We start from the raw sequence: 17770 nt of genomic DNA, 5'->3' as shown, positions 1-17770 counted from the left end.
GTACAAATCTGGACTGGAAAGCAGTATTTTATTATTGCAAAGTCCCGATTTATTGGAGAGGAACCGATCAGCTTGTCATTTTTCTAGCACAGCCTGTAATATGACAGAAGCTAATTGGTTGTTATAGGCAACTTCCCCACTTTATCGCTTTCCAAAATGTGTTAAATCTCCCCTATAATTAGTTTTCCATGGTACTGGGAAGAAATGTGTGCTGCAGGTGTATGGTCATTGCATTTCACTGTACTTGCTGTCAGAGTTCTATCAAAACCACCCTGCAAATAATTGCTTTGGTTATTGGATCATTCGTATTTTATATACTTGGTAATATTTATTAGTTCACGAGTCCTGTTTTAAGTACTTTGTTAGTGATTCATAGTTGTACACAAACCCTATAGTGTACTACGAAGGTGAGTAGACTGTGCAGGACACGTTCTGCGACACATGCAGTGTCCTCTAAGCCGCAGCCTACCATTTGGGTGTGCGGAGCGGGTGCCACTGGGCAGCATTCCTGGAAACAGGAACATGTTCCCGTTTTCTGTGATTGCCGAGGCCAGTGTCTGTCTTTTTTCCGTTGAAGCGGCCAACCTTAGTAGCCTTAAGCTTACTCAGATGGCCGATGCTGCAAGCATTGCAATTGGTGATGATGATCCGACGCTGCATACCCAGACACAGTACTAAAATCTGCATTGCCAGCAGTAGGCATCTTTTACCTTCAGACGCTACCTGCAGCATTAGCATAATTTGGACCCAGCAGCGATGCACATTTGTCAGTCTCTGAATCGCCCCTTTGTTTTAATGTTGTGTGCTTAATGGGGTTTCCCTAAAACACAAGTTCTCAATCTCGGTCCTCAGGACCCCACATGGATCATGTTTTGCAGGTCACCTGTAGGTTTTTGAAATGTGACAGTTGGTGATACACAGTGCAGCTGCTGGGTGACATGGAAAACGTGAACCGTGTGGGGTCCTGAGGACAGAGTTTGAGAACCACTGCCCTAAAACATTGCAGAATTAAAAAAAAAAAAAAAATGTAAACTGACATCTTATGACGAGTTGGCCTCAAATTTGTAAACTGGGGGGGAAAGTATTTCGTACTTCTAGCATGAGAAATATACCACGCTGTAAAACTTAAAGCCTAACATTACTTACAAGTACACAGTAGTGGTATTGTCACGGTTTCCTTGTTTTGAATGCACATTTCATACGCTTTATTGACCATACAAAGTGCAAAAAATGGTGGATAGATGTAAATGAGCCGCTAATGTTAGGAGTACATAACGGGAGTATTTTATGTAAACAATCATCAAAAGTCAAGATTTTCAGATGTATAAATTTTGATTATCAATACAATGGTGTCTTTGTGGGTTTTTGTTTGATTTTTTTTTTTTTTTTATGAAAACCCTTTTTTAAGTTTACTTTTTATTTCTGGAACCTGAGACGTCTTCTGTTATCTCATACCACCCCGAGTTATCTCTTTGTGTATTTTTTTTATTTTTATTCTCCTAATTACAATCATAGTAACATGGAATAAAGTACAAAGGTATCTTTCTTTAATACATACAGATAGATGTGTTCTCATACATCGTTGCTGTAGTCACGTTAAACACCCTTTTAGTCAAACCTAGTTCTTGGTGTGTTTTACGAACGTCAAGTGTTTTTGTGAATTATTTCCCTAAAAATCTTATTCCCCTTTTTCAGGTGAGGGGGGACAGTGTAATGTAGCATTGTATGCAGATACAGCAGTAGTTGCACACAATACTGGCATGCCGCCTATCATTTTTATTATCCGTCTGCTTTTGCGTCTTATAGTGATATGAATATGACGCGTTTCCAGGAAGAAAAAAAAGACCTTGGCAGAGCCGCCCGGGAACCGCCGGCCTACTCACGACAGGCGTCTCGTGGTGCATGGCTCATTAAGGCTAGATGTATGAGTTCATATCTGTATGTGGATCTTTAAAACAAATCAATACATACATTGGAATGTTTTAAGTTGGAAAAATACATCTCTAATATGTATATCCACTTAAACACGCTGCTTACTAATCCAATACACAGTATTGCCATTCTTAAGACCAGTGCTTGAAATCTATATATTTTTGTTGTAACAGCTGCTCTGTTCAATCAATGGGCAGATGTATTAACCTGGAGAAGGCATAAGGAAGTGATAAACCTGTGATATGTGCAAGGTGATAAAGGCACCAGCCAATCAGCTCCAATATGTAAATTAACAGGATCTGATTGGTGCCTTTATCACCTTGCCCTCATCACTGGTTTATCACTTCCTCATGCCTTATCCAGATTAATACATCTGCCCCAATATATGCTGTGTACACACCTGAGCAAAACACAGGCCAATAGACCGACCATCTCGCGCACTCTGCAAACATTTTGGTAAAGTGTGAACACCAGTCGGCAATTGGATGGGTTTGGCCAGGCATCACAACTGGGCGACGATTTAAATTTACACACCCAGCTGTCGCCCGTACACAGCCGGAAGTACAGATTATATCTGTGTCTGCCGCAGGGCCGGCCTGATATGTATGTGAATGACCGTTCACAGACGTCATCTACACACATGCCAATGCACTAGTGATATGTCGTTAGTCGGCTGTATGAATGTTATGTCGCATAGTGTGTACCCAGCCTTAAGGTGCCCATACACTTTTATGCGTCTTCTCCGAGAGAGAACTGCCCAGCAGCTTCCCAGACGGCAGGATCGCGTACGATGCATCGTATGTGGTCTTTTTTTTGCATACTATGGGGCAGATGTATTAACCTGGAGAAGGCATAAGGAAGTGATAAACCAGTGATATGTGCAAGGTGATAAAGGCAGCAGCCAATCAGATCCTAACTGTTAATTTACATATTGGAGCTGATTGACTGGTGCGTTTATCACCTTGCACATATCACTGGTTTATCACTTCCTTATGCCTTCTCCAGGTTAATACATCTGCCCCAATGTATTGTACGCAATCCCAGCCATGCCTGCGGGATCAGAGATAGCTTAAGTGCAGTACTTCCTATCTAGGGGCTCCGATCAGATGCTCACAGGACCGCGCATCGGATTGGAAGTAAAGCACATGCGATTTGCCCGTTTTAATCCGATTTATCGGCACCGAAACGCCTGAATCTGATGAAAACGGCCAAAATTGCAGTGGTGTCTGGGCACCTTTAGACTAAAATTATGCCTTTCGATACTGGCTCATAATATACTATACAAATGGACAAAGTAATCAATTAGGATGGCACAGATCCACACTTGGTCAATGGGAACAGTGAAGTTTCCTAAAGGGTAGAAAGGAAAATCCTAACCCATAATTATGATAGAAAGATTACGGTTTGTTTTGAGAACTTGTATGTAGCATAGAAGATGAGGAGAAGAAGTGGTAGAACCTCATTAAGAATAACCAGTACAGTACTAGGGATGTCTTGCGAGGATGTATTATACAAAGACAAGCTGTGTGTCATGATTAACTCATGGAACAATTAAGAAACATGTAATTTATCATTGTCCATATCTTTATGCTATTTTTGACAAAAGGCCGTTTCCAATACCTGACATCAAAATGACTGAACTATCTTGTGACTTCCAATGTGTTTCCTAGAGCATGTACAGATGATGTCTTCTGCAAGCGTTATCCAGATGGGATAGCGGAAGACTAATCTGTACTGTAATGTAAATCTACAACTGCTATGTGAACAGAATTTGAATGTGTAAAAGTGAAATCATAATGGGAATCTTGGAGAAATAAAATGTTAAATGCTCTGTGCGCGTCACTGGTTTAGTATGCATGGGATCAGTGGTGGGTTGTTTTTTTTTAGGACGCTTGTCCTCTGTACAAATGTCAAATGAAGTGAAAGTAATCCATTTATTTGAAAAAAAGAGTGATTTTATTTAGATACTGCAAATGCTATGCAAACCCTCAATTATCATCCCACTTTGTGTTACATCATTCAGGGCGAGATGTGCTGAGCAGTGAAGTGTGGAGAAGTGAGCCAGTGAAGAATTTGCTCATGGCAACCAATCAGCATTGACGTAACAGTTATAATTTGCATACTTGAAAGTATACAGAGCAGCTGATTGGTTGCCATGTGCAACTTCTCCAAACTTATCACTGTTTAGTACATCTACCCCTCAGTGCCTACAGTATGGGCTATATGGATGAACTGGTATCTGTTGTAAGTTGCTGCTTCTCGGGTTGGAGCTGAAACTTTAAAGTGGCACTCTTATTCAAGGGAGATGCATCAAATCTTGAAGAGGGATAAAGTACCAACCAATCAGCTGCTGTCATTTTTCAAACACTGCCTTTAACATGGCAGTGTGAAGCTGATTGGTAATTTATCTCTGCAAGGTTTGATGCATCTCCCCCTCAGTGTAAAACAGATGCTCTGTAAATATAGCCCATGGATTATGTTGTAACCAGTGCTTATAGGGGGAGTTATCATCAAACCTTCTAAAGAAGACAAGAGGAAGTGTTGCCCACAGCGACCAATTACAATCTAGGTATCATTGCTAGTGTACAGTCTATAACATGCTTGCTAATATCTGATTGCTATAGGCAATACCGCCACTTCTCTTCTTTAGAAGGTTTGATAAATCTCCCCCATGATCATGTACAGCGAAGCTTGTATTTCATTCTACTAGACAAGTGATCACCAGAAGGGTGTTAGGATAGACTGTATTTTCATTCAGATCAATCTTTGTTGAATTACATACATATGAGAGAGCGAGAAAGCCAACATAGTGCATTACCCTCAAATGCCTAACATACAATATTTTTGGATATTGCAGTAGCTTTCACAAAGGTCTTCAATGTGGTATGTCACAACTGCTTCAAGGATGGATGGATCTTGTTCCTTACTCTTACTTGGTCAATTAAATTACATGTTGCAGTGCATGGATATTTGTCGTAGATGTTCTGCCTGGAATCGTGAAGTTTAGGGTGTAACTTGATGGTGGCGAACGAAAAATGAATCTAGGCTAATGCAGGATCACATTCTGGAAGTCTCTGCACCTAATTGAGTCAACTCACTTGTATTCTTGTGACTCAAAAATAAGCAATAGAATGATCGATGCAGACTTTCCAAAACTCCATTACAATCCAGGTTTTAGGGATATCCATGCTTGAGTCTAGATGGTTAAATCAATTGACTGAGCTTGTGCTTAAGTCAACTGTGCTCAAGCAGCGATATCCTTAAAACTTGGACTGTTATGGTGAAGTTTGGGAAACTCTGTTAGTGTATTCTCTAAGTCACCTGTGGTCCAGTATGCTCCAATGTGGCATTCAACGATTGTTCCATTAATTTCTAATGGAATTAATGGAGCAATCGACGGCTGTGAATAGTCGCAACCCCGACATGCCATGCAGAAAGCTGTGTTGCGGCACGTCACATCGCAGCAAAGATCAGCATGGCTACATCTGTACTTAAAACCTGGACCGTTAGGGTGCCTTGATGACTGCGTTTTGAAACCACTGGTATAATGGGAAACAGGTAACCACTTAAAGGTACATTAAATCTAATTATTCCTTGAAGGTTTGGAATATTGCGAACATGCATATAAAACTAACTAAAAAAAAAATCAGTATATTAAAAGCTTTTTCTTTAATGAACCAGATCATTAAGGAAATAAAAAAAATATACAAGCAAACTGGATGGAGAGATTACTATACTAAATTAATAATTCCATTTACAGATTAGGATGCTTATCAGGAACATAGAAAATCAATTGCACAGACGCAACACTGATTTTTCTGCGGAAAGTCTTTGCAATGATCAAACAGAAAATACCACCAATGGAAATCAAGAAGGAATGTTACTGAATATTACACAACATAAATATAAAACAAGAAATCATCCACCAATAAAGATAAGGAGAACGAGGAAGCTTTTTAATGTAAGTCTCCATTTGTTGACGGTGGAAGAGGGTTCTCTGCTCAAGAAGCGCTAACCTCATTATGTTAAGCATTTTAATGTATTTATTGACCTTTAGAAATATCTGAAGATGATATATTTGAAGAAATTCTGTCTCCAAAAATTAAATGAGTGTTAGTAATACTTGTGTACATTTTGTAAGGGTGTGTGTAATATATATACATATGGATATGGCTTACAAGCAAATGCACTCTTAGTTTGGTCTCTTGTAAAGGGCCCTACACACTCGGCGATGCGCCGCCGAGGTGCCCGACGGCCGATACGGCCGACGAGCAACCCGGCGGCGGGGGGGCAGTGACGGGGGAGTGAAGTTTCTTCACTCCCCCCGTCACCCGGCTGCATTGAAGTGCAGGCAAATATGGACGAGATCGTCCATATTGGCCTGCATGCACAGCCGACGGGGGACCAGCGATGAACGAGCGCGGGGCCGCGCATCGTTCATCGCTGGAGTCTCCACACTGAAAGATATGAACGAGTTCTCGTTCATTTATGAACGAGATCGTTCATATCTTTCAGAATATCGGCATGTGTGTAGGGCCTATAAGGGCCGCTTCATTGAAATCTTCTGAAGAGTAGTAATTTAGGCTGAGGGAACGATTAAGAATGCAAAAAGCTCTCACGAGCAGGGCCCTCTACACGTTTGTGTTTTCGTTACACCATCATCTCCCCACTGCCTACAACGGCACCTTACCATTAAGTTCTGCTGCCCTACTGTTTATTTGGGTATAGTGACTGCTAATGGGCTGTGTACAAAATCCCAGCAGTCAGAAGACCGATAACTAGAATCCTAACACATGCCGGTAAGTATTTTCACCTTACCGGTGCTGACTCCATACCCTCCAACTCTACTGTTTTAGGCGGTACAGTACCATCTATTTTTTTTTTTTTTTTGGGGGGGGGGGGGGGGTCTAGAACGGCAAATGGGGCTGCACCATACTTGCCTACCTGACCCTCTCCATGAGAGAGAAAATGCTCTGTTCCTGGACTTTCCTGGTAATGTCTGATTGCCATCACCTGTGGTGTAACACCTTTCTTATCAATTAACTAGCTCACCACAGGTGATGGCAATCATACATTACCAGGAAAGTCCAGGAACAGAGCATTTTCTCCCTCATGGAGAGGGTCAGGTAGGCAAATATGAACTGCACCAATTTGTACTGGATATCAGCACTGCTCACTGAAGTGACTGACAGGAGCCATTGTGAAACAGACCATAGAACTACATTTCCCAGCATGCTTTGCTGTACACAGAGCCCATGTGTGAGTCACTCAGTAAATCATGAAAGCTCCTGCCTTCCATGGGTAGATTGACATGAGCAGAGAGGAGGCTATACACATACATACAGGAGGAGTAAAATATGAGTTTATGTACAGGTATTGTCTATGTGTACTTTGGGAAGGTGGTTGCAGAACGCAGGTATTTAGTGGGTGCTGGCATTGGGAAGTGTGCAGTGAGCTTTTTTTTTTTTTTTTTGGCAGAGACCCAGTGCTAGCCACTAGGCTGGCATCCTCAAAGCTTATTTCTGGGTGACAAAAATCCTACATTCGGCCCTGCTGAAGGTCACTTTTTGTCTATTGTGCATTCTATTTATGTACCTTGTAAGGTAGTGAGGACCCCTTATGGCACCACATATATAAAGGATAAAAAATAGATAAGGGAGAGGAGGAAGTTGTGGCCATACTGTCGTTATGAACACCTTTAGTTGCAATAAAGAAGTGTTTAGACTGTTGCAGAGTGACATCCACGCCTGGATTTGTTAATATCAATCATCCCATTATAAACAAAAATAAATGAATCCACATCAATAACAAAATAACGTAATATGTGAATTATAAATAGGATTTTGGTTACCTACCGGTAAATCATTTTCTCGTAGTCCGTAGAGGATGCTGGGGTCTACATTAGTACCATGGGGTATAGACTGGTCCACCAGGCGCCATTGACACTTTAAGAGTGACTCAGTCTACAAACTGTGCCCGAGGAGACAGACCTCTTTGAGAGAAGGATTTTACACAGATAGTGGTGAGATTTATACCAGCTCACACATACAAGGCACAACAAGCTAACTTAGCTTGAAAACTCAGCAACCCCTGAACAGTGGCGTAAGTTCGTCACAGTCGCCTGGAGGCAAGATAAATATTGGTGCCCCCCTATTTCCTATATTAAGATAAATATATGTATGTATGTGTGTGTGTTCTGAAAAAAATATATATACTGTATTTATACATTTAATTGTCTTTTATTTTAAATCACACATTTCTTAGCAGTCATACCCAGGATTAGAACCCATGACCTGTTACACTAACAGCAGACACTTTACTGATGGAGTTATTTGTTCCTGAAGAGGAAGCATGAGAATTCTAACTATATGAAGTTACGTGTAATTGTCAGAGAAGTAGCTTCATATAGTTAGAATTCTCATATTTCCTATACAGGAGCAAACAGCTTCATCAGTAAGGTGTCTGCTTCCAGTGTAATAGGTCGTGGTTTCTAATCCTGGGTGTGACACTTGTAAAATGTGTATATTCAGTATAATAAAGTGGGTGTGATTTGTAAGGTGCAGGGACCAGTGAGGAAGTCGGCCACTGAAAAGACAGCGGCAGCTATCAATTAACTTAATTCAATGGTGTCACAGAATGGGAGAAGAGGTGCCCCCTTCAGAGCAGGAGCCCGGCGGTAGATGACTCCGTTGCCTCCCAGAGTTCTGCCTCTGCCCCTGAAACATTACTTATCAAGTAAAAATGCAGTACATAACTAAAACTAAAGTTGTACTGAACCAAATCACGATAGCAGGAAAATGAAGCGCTGGACGGGCGCCCAGCATCCTCTACGGACTACGAGAAAAGGATTTACCGGTAGGTGACCAAAATCTTATTTTCTCTTACGTCCTAGAGCAGTGGTTCTCAGACTCGGTCCTCAGGACCCCACACAGTGCATGTTTTGCAGGTAACCCAGCAAGTGCACAGGTGTATTAATTACTCACTGACACATTTTAAAAGGTCCACAGGTGGAGCTAATTATTTCACTTGTGATTCTGTGAGGAGACCTGCAAAACATGCACCGTGTGGGGTCCTGAGGACCGAGTTTGAGAACCTGTGTCCTAGAGGATGCTGGGGTCCACATTAGTACCATGGAGATGTACCAAAGCTCCTAGAATGGGAGGGAGAGCGTGGAGGCTCCGTCAGAACTGATTGACTGAACTTCAGATCATCAGAGGCCAAAGTATCGAACTTGTAGAACGTTGCAAACGTGTTCGACCCAGACCAAGTTGCAGCTCGGCAAAGTTGTAAAGCCGAGACACCCCGGGCAGCGCCCAGGAATACCCCACCTTACGAGTAGAGTGGGCCTTGACAGATGTAGGACACGGCAATGCTGCCGTAGAATACGCATGCTGGACAGTGAACCTAATCCAGTGAGAGATCGTCTGCTTAGAAGCAGGACACCCAATTTTCTTGGGATCATACAGGATAGAGTGTCTGATTTCCTGTGACGAGCAGTCCTCTTCACATAGATTTTCAGAGCCCTTACAACATTCAAGGACTTTGATGAAATTGAAGCGTCAGTAGCCACTGGCACCACAATAGGTTGGTTGATATGAAATGCAGACACAACCTTCGGAAGAAACTGCTGACATGTCCGGAGTTCAGCTATATCTACATTCTGATCAAGTATGGGCTTCTACAGGACATAGCCCCCAACTCCAACACACGTCTAGCAGAAGCTAAGGCCAACAACGTGACAGCCTTCCATGTAAGAAATTTGACCTCAACCTCCTGTAGAGGCTCGAACCAGTCCGATTGGAGGAACTGCAACACCACGTTAAGGTCCCAAGGCGCTGTAGGCGGTACAAAGGGAGGTTGGATATGGAGAACTCCCTTCAAAAAGGCCTGAACCTCAGGGAGGGCAGCCAATTGTTTCTGGAAGAAAATGGATAGGGCCAAAATCTGGACCTTCACAGAGCCCAACCTCAGGTCCATATCCACACCGGCTTGTAGGAAGAGGAGAAACCGTCCCAGTTGAAACTCCACTGCAGGAAATTTCTTGGACTCACACCAAGACACATATTTTTTCCAAATATGGTAATGTTTAGATGTTACTCCTTTCCTAGCCTGTATCAGGGTAGGAATAACCTTGTTCGGAATGCCCTTTCGAGCTAGTATCAGGCATTCAACCTCCATGCCGTCAAACGTAGCCGTGGGAAATCTTGATAGGCGAATGGCCCCTGCTGCAGCAGGTCCTCCCGAAGAGGAAGAGGCCTCGGCTCTTCTTGCAGTAGATCCAGAAGATCCGCGTAACAAGCCCTTCTTGGCCAGTCTGGAGCAATGAGGATCGCTTGAACCCTTGTTCTCCTTATGAGCTTTAGAACTCTTGGGATGAGTGGAAGTGGAGGGAACACGTACACCGACTGGAACACCCACGGAGTCACTAGGGCATCCACCGCCACTGCTTGCGGGTCCCTCGACATGGAACAATACCGCTGAAGCTTCTTGTTGAGACAAGAAGCCATCATGTCGATCTGGGGTACGCCCCAAAGATCTGTTACCTCCTTGAACACCTCCGGGTGGAGACCCCACTCCCCTGGATCGAGATCGTGTCTGCTGAGGAAGTCCGCTTCCCAGTTGTCTACGCCCGGAATGAAGATTGCTGACAGCTTCAACACGTGTTTTTGTGCCCAGAGGATGATTCTTGTTACCTCTGACATTGCAGCTAGAAGGATCCAGTCCTGAATCCCGAACCTGCGGCCCTCCAGAAGGTGAGGCAGTTGCAGCCACCAGAGGAGTGAAATCCTGGCCTTTGGTGACAGACATATTCTCTGGTGCATATGTAGATGGGATCCTGACCACCTGTCCAGGAGATCCAGTTGGAAGGACCGAGCGTGAAACCCCCCTGTACTGCAGGGCCTCGTAAGAGGCCACCATCTTTCCGAGAAGCCGAATGCACTGATGAACCGACACCCGGGTTGGCTTCAGGACATCCCAGACCATTGTTTGTATCACCAACGCTTTTTTCCTCTGGAAGAAACATCTCTGCACTTCCGTGTCGAGGATCATTTCCAGAAAGGACAACCTCCTGGTTGGCTCCAAATGTGATTTTGGAAGATTCAAGATCCAGACATGTTTCCTGAGAAGCTGGGTCGTGAGAGCTATCGACCGTAACAGCTTCTCCTTGGACAATGCTTTTATCAGCAGATCGGAATGGAATTATGTTCACCCCGTCTGCGGAGGAGAATCATCATTTCCGCCATCACCTTGGTGAATACCCTCGGTGCTGTGGAGAGGCCGAATGGCAGGGCCTGGAACTGAAAATGACAGTCCAACAGTGCGAATCGAAGATAAGCTTGATGCGGCAGCCAAATTGGAATGTGGAGGTACGCATCCTTGATATCCAGGGATACCAGAAATTCCCCCTCCTCCAGACCTGATATCACTGCCCTCAGAGACTCCATTTTGAACTTGAACTCCCTCAGAAAGGGGTTTAGTGATTTTAAGTTCAGAATGGGCCTGACCGAACCATCTGGTTTCGGTACCACGAAAAGGTTTGAATAGTAACCTTTGTTTTGCATATGAGGTGGTACTGGCACAATGACCTGTGCCTCCACCAACTTTTGGAAGGCTTCTTGCAGGACAGTCCTGTCCGCCAGCAGAGCTGGCAAGCCTGATTTGAAAAATCGGTGAGGAGGGAGATTTTGAAATTCCAGCCTGTACCCCTGAGACACAATATCTTGCACCCAGGGGTCCAGGCCGGATGACACCCAGATGTGACTGAAATGACGGAGTCTCGCTCCCACCGGCCCCAGCTCCGGGGCGTGCAGTCCACTGTCATGCGGAGGACTTTGGTGTACCTGAAGCAGGTTTCTGTTCCTGGGAACCTGCAGCCGCAGATTTCTTGGACTTGGGCCGACCTCCCCTAAAGCAGGTGTTGGACGGCTTGGCCTTTCTGGGCTTGGGAAACCGAAAGGGCTGTGATGTAGCTGAAGAAAAGGGTTTATTTGGAGCAGGTGTAGCTGAGGTAAGAAAAGGTGACTTAACAGCCGTTGCTGTGGAGATCCACGCATCGAATGCTTCCCTAAAGAGAGCCTGACCTGTATAGGGTAGGGTCTCCACACTTCTCCTGGATTCCACGTCAGCAGACCACTGTTGCAGCCACAGTCCTCGACGAGCTGAGACAGACATGGAAGAAATTCCTGCAGCCATGGAAGCCAGGTCTTTCATGGATTCTACCATCCTGCCGAATCCTGAATGTTACGTAAAAACAAATCAACATCACATTTCTCCATAGTATCCAAATCTTCAAGTAACGTGCCTGACCACTTTATTGTAGCTTTGGCAATCCAAGCACTGGCAATAGTGGGAAGTAGTATTGCCCCAGAAGCCGTGTACATGGCTTTGAGTGTATTATCAATTTTACGATCAGCCGACTCTTTCAAGGCGGTAGATCCTGGAACAGGTAAAACCACCTTTTTTGAGAGTCTGGATACTGAAGCGTCAATAGGCGGGTCTTCCCATTTTTTCCTATCCTCTACCGGGAAAGGAAACGCTACCAGAACCCTTTTAGGTATCTGGAATATTTTTATACGGGTTTTCACAAGCTTTTTAAAAAATAGCATTTCATTTTTTTGACGCAGGGAAGGTTAGCGAGGCTTTCTTATTTTCAGTGAAGTAAGCCTCCTCAACCTGCTCGGGTGTTGTATCAGCAATATTCAACACATCTCTAATAGCCTCTAATCCTCAACTGCACCTCTTTAGCAAGAGATGCTGTCCCCAGCAACACATCCCCGTCACCGCCTGCAGTGTCGGAATCTGTATTGGTATCATCCTGCATGATCTGTGCAAGAGCACGTTTATGTGAATTTACAGCGGGGAGCCCTGATGTACCAGAACTGGGCCAGACTGCCATAGAGTTCTGTAAAGCCTGAGTTGCAGATTCATTTTGTGCAACCCTATTTGAAATCTGAGAAATCAGATTTGATAGAGGATAACCACTCAGGCTTCCTTGCTGGAATCTGTGCTAAACCAGTGCAATCCTGATTACATGGAATGGGATCATCCTGAGAGGGCATATCCTCTGCAGCATATGACACAGAGTCCCTGGACATTGCTTAATGGAGACAACACACACACACACACACACACCCCCCCCCCCCCCCCCCCCCCCCCCCAACAATGGCAAGAGAGACAGAGATTGGAGCCAACCCACACACAGCGCTTTTAATATAAAGGGAGACCCCTATCAGCGCTGACTGTGCACCTCAATAGGTTACACAGTCGTTTTGCAGCCTCCTCCCCCCTTCTACAACGCCCTGGTACCGTGAGAGATAGCTGGAGTTGCTGTGGAGGGACTCGTTCATCGCTGTGCAAGCAGGAAAATGTCGCTGAACGCTGCTGGATCCGCTCTGAGGAGAAGCTCCACCCCCAAAATGGCACTGTCTTCCTGCTCTTCCAAGGATTATACTGGCCTGAGAATTTATGCTGGCTGAGATCCTGGGACCCCAACAGGCTGTGTGATCAGTGTAGGCGCTGGCTCAGGGCGCCCCTCACAGCGCCGCACTATGTACCGCTGAGCCTCCGGAGCGCAGCCTACCCTGATACCGCCATCTTTACACCTGCCCTCCGCTTGCTAGGGGGGTCAGTGATTCACTCGTCACTGATCTTCAGCTCTGTAAGGGGGTGGTGGAATGCTGCCGGGGTGAGTGATCCCCTGTGGCGGGGAACGATCTATCTCCTCAGGAGCTCAGTGTCCTGACAGCGAAGATAGTGGCTCAGACCCCGTAGGGCGGGACACTGTCCCCCCCCCCCCCCCCCCCCCCCCTTAGTCCCACGAAGCAGGGAGGCTGTTGTCAGCAGCCTCCCTGTAAAATAATAAACTCTAAAATAACTTTACTAGAGAAACTCTGGAAAGCTCCTCTAGCTGTGACCGGCTCCTCCGGGCACATTTTCTAAACTGAGTCTGGTAGGAGGGGTATAGAGGGAGGAGCCAGCCCACACTCTCAAACTCTTAAAGTGCCAATGGCTCCTGGTGGACCCGTCTATACCCCATGGTCCTAATGTGGACCCCAGCATCCTCTAGGACGTAAGAGAAAATAAGGGGGGGAAAAGCATTCCTGAATATTTAGGAGCCAGGGATTGCTTTTCTGTTACATGTTGCCTACAATACATTAAACGTGCGATTCACCCTAACAGGAAGACAAATCATTGCATGCACTAGGTAGGTTACATCGAACCTTTCTCTGGGAGTTTATTGATCCCCTTTACAGCTCTGTTACTAATATTGAATCACGCCAGAATGACGCCATTAACCTTCTCAATAAATCAATCAACAAAGATTACTTGGCATGAAAATGTTTTTTTAAACAGCTGACATTTCATAGAGCATCAGCATACAGTTAAATATTATCTAGGTCTAAGCACCTACGAGTTAAATTCCTTCCTGTTGGGGGGGCATTCATTTCTCCCTTTCCAATAACTCATTTTGGTTTATTTAAACAAAAATAAAAATGGTATACACAGAAAATCAGCACTATACAGATGGAGTCCTCTCATCTATGCCTTTAATGGGATTACTTGAGCCATGGCAGTTGGACTTAATCCCCTGATGTATTGTTCTCTGTATTGTATTGCAGCTGAGAACAATAGATGAAAGGCTTATGCTAATAAACCTTGGTGCACCTAGGCGCAGAAGAGAAGCCAAAATGAGCCTGGCTCCATCTGTATTGGTTGTACCCTATGCACCAAATTTACACCAGTATCTTTATGGGGATGCAGTCAATTTATCTACAATCAAAAAACCGATGGTTAAAGTACCAACAACCATTGACCGATGGTCAAAATACCGACATTAAAAAAATGTCGACAGGTCAAAAAATCGACATGAGTTTTTAATTAAAACCGACTTGTTCATACTTTACCATCCCAGTGGACTTGGAGGGGGAATATAATAGTGTGTCGAGCGCAGCGAGCCATGCAAGGGGACGGGGTACACTTATACGTTGTCCATGTCGACCCGTCTCGACATACACACCCAAAATTTTTAAAAGACTTGTGTCAACTTTTTGACCTGTTGACATTTTAAATGTCGGTAGTTTGACCATGTCAGTATTCTGACCTTGTCGGTATTTTGACCATCGGTCAATTGTAATGGTGCTATCACCTTTGTATTTTCCCTGTCACTCCTGTCTCCTCTGTTCTGTCACCTCTTTCCTGATCCTGTGACCTCTGTCCTTTCACCTTTGTACTTTCCCTGTCACTCCTGTCTACTGACTCCTCTGTTGCGTCCTGTCCCGACTGTTCTGGTGCTATTTCCTCTGTCCTGTCTTCGCTGTCCTGGTGCTGTTACCTCTGTCTTCACTATCCTGTCCCCACTGTCCTGGTGCTGTTACCTCTGTCCTGTCTTCACTATCCTGTCCCCACTGTCCTGGTGCTGTTACCTCTGTCCTGTCCCTGGCACTCCTGTCTTCCGACCTCCCTGTTCTGTCATGCCATTACCTCTGTCCTGTCCCTGTCTCTCCTGTCTCCTGACCCCTCTGTTCTGTCCCTGCATCCTCTCTCCTGTAGAGCTGTGACATGGTGGGGAGACAGCGGGGAGGTATCTGAAAAGATCCCTCACCTGAACATGCTGCCGCATCAGGGGCATTGGTGGTCACGGACATCGGCTTGGGGGTGGTTGCGGGCATCAGCTTGGCAGCGGTAGGGGTCATCAGTGGGACTGGGCGAACATTATGACTGCAGTGTCTCACCAGCCACTGACCTCACCGCACGCCACTGGATTGCAGGTGATATTCCGGTTTCCAGAACCTCTTACTTTTGGTACTGCAGCCTCCTAGCTTCAGTGTATCCAGAGTTCTAGTGGAAAGATAGTTACTTTTTGTAATCCATGGAGTACTGGAACTATTTCTGTGATTGTCTTCCTGTGATTTCTCCCGTGACTTCATTTCAATTACTTCTTACTTGTCTGAGGCCCCTCCTTGTGCTACAGTCTACCTGCATGTTTCTCTTCAGCCTCTCACACCTAGACTGAACATCATATAACCCTTTTCCACTAGCTCAAAAAACACGGGTAAATGCACGGGGGTGCGCATGTACCCGTGTTTTTTGCTAGTGGAAAAGGGTCAACCCGGATCAAGTGATCCGGGAATCCTACCCAGGTAGCTTACCGGGTTGAACACGAGTTCAACCCGGTAAGCTGTGCAGTGTAAATGGAAGCAGTGTCGATGCGACACGGCTCCCGTTTACAGTCTATGGAAGGGCGGCGTGATCTCCCAGCGACGACCCTGCCGCATCGCCAGCACCATCACCAACCCGGCAATGTGCCGGGTTGGTGAGCGCAGTGGGAAAGGGGGCTGAGCACGGGCCGCAGCCGGGTAGCACACGTGTCAGGCTCCTGGCTGCGACCCGTGCTCAGAGGTGGAAAAGGGGTAATAGTTTCTGGCTCTTGGGTATACCTCACAGATACTAGTTTGAGTGGTCCCTGTTTTAGTTTAATTTGTTTGTTGTTCTTGCTTTAGTCTACTAAGGTTTGACTATTATATGTACATGTTTTATTTTTTTGCAAGTGTAATAATACCGGTCACTCTTGAATGTTTATAGTGTTACTGCAGATTTATACTTCTACTGCCATCTAGTGGTTGTAGGCAATGTCTACATTGCATTCTATTGTATAATTTCCTTTATTTCATTACTAGTTAGCGTGCACTTGATAGGTTTAGGTAGATAAGACATACTTTTCATTTAGGTATAGGATTGTTGTTGTTTGCTTGCATAACTGTAATTGTTCTACTTATATAGGTTCCTCTTGATGCCTATCTACCTCCTTATCTGAGTGTCTACCTACTGTATGTACCATCTGCTTTCAATCGCACAAATGACATAAGACGGTAATACTACCCAGTATTTGATTGCTCTGCTGGTACTCCTTTTATACATGGAGTTTTGCAATTCCATTGTTTCATCCCCCACCCTTCCTATTCAATTAGCTGTGAAATGCCGATTTCGCTGTGAAAACAGATTTTATCACGACCTGCGATAAGCCCTTATTAAATTGTCCGGAAAAAAATATTTGTGATAATTCTCCATAGGTTTACAGCACATTTCATTTCACCACCTCTGAGTAGGTGATAAACTTTGGCAGAATCCTTATTTTAAGGTAAAAATGTTGGGATTTGGTTCAGAACCCCTGGGACACCCCCTTGAATAGCTAATTAGGCACTTAGAAATGTTTAATTATTTTGAATTAGCCAATAATCACGTCATATTTGGGGACAAAAAGTTCAAAGTGATGGAAATTGAAGTGTTTTTAGGCTTGCAGGTGGGAGAAAGCTTTTTTTTTTTAATGTGGACATCTGTAGTTCAGTTCCAGTAGTGGAACTTCCCGCAACCGACTACATCTACTTCTCCTGTCAGACCTGAGGAGATATTTATTATTTATTTATTACCAGTTATTTATATAGCGCACACATATTCTGTAGCGCTTTACAGAGACTATTCAGCCATTTACATCAATCCCTGCCCCAGTGGAGGTTACAATCTATATTCCCTACCACATGTACATGCACAAACTTAAACACTAGGGTTAATTTATTTATTTATTTATTTTGGGAGCCAATTAACCTATCCGTACTGCCCTAGATGCAGAAAAGAATGAAGCAGAAACACATACATCAACTTGACTTTCGATCTCACGCCATACGTGAGCTACTTCTTGTACCATCAACAACAAGACAATTCTCAGCCAGATTTTTCCATTTTCTCCTACACTTTTCTCTGGTTTTGACGGCAAGAATTATTTGTAAGAATCCAGTTTTTGCGTATTTGCAATAGGATAGGTTGAATTGTGGGAGTGCGC

Source organism: Pseudophryne corroboree, chromosome 12 (genome assembly GCF_028390025.1).
Source record: "Pseudophryne corroboree isolate aPseCor3 chromosome 12, aPseCor3.hap2, whole genome shotgun sequence".
Lineage (NCBI taxonomy): Eukaryota > Metazoa > Chordata > Amphibia > Anura > Myobatrachidae > Pseudophryne > Pseudophryne corroboree.
The sequence above is the reverse complement of the archived record's forward strand: the minus strand, read 5'-3'. Positions refer to the sequence as shown.